We start from the raw sequence: 2,230 nt of genomic DNA on the forward strand, positions 1-2,230 counted from the left end.
CCGGGCCAGAGGAGGTCTTCCCCGGGCGGGGCGGGTGCGGCGCCCCTGTCTGTCCTCCTGGAAGGAGTGGAGCTCTGGCTCTCGGGGCAGCGGGGTGGCCCGGGACAAGTGCCCCATACTCCGGGCCTCTGTCCTCAGCAACGACGTGGAATGACGACAAACGTGCAGGGTCTGGAGGGTCCGCTGTAATAACAGCTAATGTTCATTCGCTCTTGGTATGTGCATTTTACACAGATTGTGTCCTTTACCCCTTTCCCCTACAAGTGAGGTGACATTGTCATTCCTGTCTTCAGGTGAAGAAACTTGAGTCTCAAGGAAGTAGATTGTCAAGCTGGCTTAGGTAATAAAGATTAGAGCCAGGATTTGGGGGCAAGGCAGTGTTTCCTAACCTACTCCTACTCACCCGTGCAACTTTACCTTGGAAGCATTTGTAATGATAGCTAACGTTTTTGAGCACTACTCTGCCTGGCTTTTCCATGTTGGTTTTGCTTTACTTGCATTTAAGCCACAGGTGGCCTTTTAACCCCGATGGCCTCTGCTACGACATTATGAGGAGATGAGGCTCGGAAAGGGTCAGTAACGCTGGAGTCCAGCAGCCAGCTCCCTGCCAGACAAACCTGAGTCCGTGGACTCCCGGTTCCGCTCACCTCCTCACCTCCCAGCTCACACAGCTCCAAGCTTCCGCTCCCGTTTGCTCTGTCAAAGTTCCCACCCCTATACACACCTCCACCTGATCGCCCCTTCCCCAGGTCCCACTCCCAACTCAGTGTCCCACAGAAGGGTGCCCAGCCCCGGAAGCCCGCAAGCTGCCTCCTTCCCCTCAGCTCCAGCTCCTCCTCCTCCTGCCGGCTCAGGTCCGGCCACACTGATGGCATCTGTTTTGATCCTTCGTCATATTTAATTGACAGCATAATTATGTACTATTTGGCTTTGTCTCCTAATTAACTTTAGAAATCTTACATCCCCAATCAGAGCACAAAATTCCCTCAGGATAAGAAGAACCTTGACTTTCCCTTTTTGTCCTGCCTCCTCCTTCTTCACTTAGCACAGTGCAAACACACTGTGGCCTCGAGGAGCCAGGGAGTCTCAAAGCATTGATCTTGTCCCTGTCTCACTATGCGTGAGTCCCCTTCCAGCTCTAACTTCAGTGCAGATTTCACCTGAGGGCAGCTCCTCCTCAACTCCATCCTTACCTTCTGTGACAGTGCTGAGGGGTTTGCCTGCCAGAGGGGACAGGAAGGGGTGGGGCTGGCCAGGAGGGGACTTCCGGGTGGTGAGCAGCACGGTACCTCTGCATCTCCTGCATCTCTGCAGTGGCCCATTCCGGGGCCAGCAGCCCATCCAGTCATACAGAGTCCCCCACTCCGACCTGCGCTGTCACCGTATTGAAATCCTTAGTCATTTTTAACAAAGAACCCACCTTCATTTTTTCACAAGCCTCCACAGTTTATAAAGCAGGTCCTGCATGAGACCCTTTCCATAAGCCCAAAACCCTACAGATGCAGATGAGACCACAGGCTGATGTCCAACTGCCTGGGCCGTCACCATAGCTGTGCCTCTATGGGTGGTGACGGATGGATTCAAATCTCCGGTCTCTCTCACCCTGGCCCCCATTCTGTCTCAGCTGCCTAGATCGCTCATCTATGAAGTGCAGATTCCCTCCTAGTGTAAAGAGCTTCATACAGTGCCTGGCACAAAGTCAACCAACACACCGCAAAGTGAGTGCTGCTACAGTCACGGCTGAGGCGGGACGTCCAGGTGGGAGTGGGAGGTGTGGACGGACGTGGGAAATTCTAGACTCGGCTTCTGGTCAGAGGACAAACTGGTCCATGGGGAGGGGAAGCCCAAGATGCAGGGAAGGAAACAGCCTGAAGGACAGGCCTCCTGTGTCATCAATGACCCTGTCTTTCCCTCCACTTTCCTGGTCCTAGCTCATCCAGCGCCTCTGCTCTGAAACGAGTGATTTTATCACATCCTGAAAACGAACGTTGCTTGTCTCAGCTCCTGGAACTTTGCACTTTTGCTCCCAGAATATTCTCTCTCACTTCTTCTCTTCACACGCCTATCCCCTCCTTAGAGAGGTCTTTTTAACATGCCCCTTCTCTGTGCCATCCTGCTAAGACTGTGATGCAGGATTCTGCTGCAGTTGCTCAGACCTTGCTTAGTCATGGCTTGCTGCCCCCTCCCACTTAGAGGAAGCCTGTGACCCTATCCCTGATTTGAATGTAAA

Source organism: Fukomys damarensis, unplaced genomic scaffold (assembly GCF_012274545.1).
Source record: "Fukomys damarensis isolate Sample0158 unplaced genomic scaffold, DMR_v1.0_HiC HiC_scaffold_33, whole genome shotgun sequence".
NCBI lineage: Eukaryota > Metazoa > Chordata > Mammalia > Rodentia > Bathyergidae > Fukomys > Fukomys damarensis.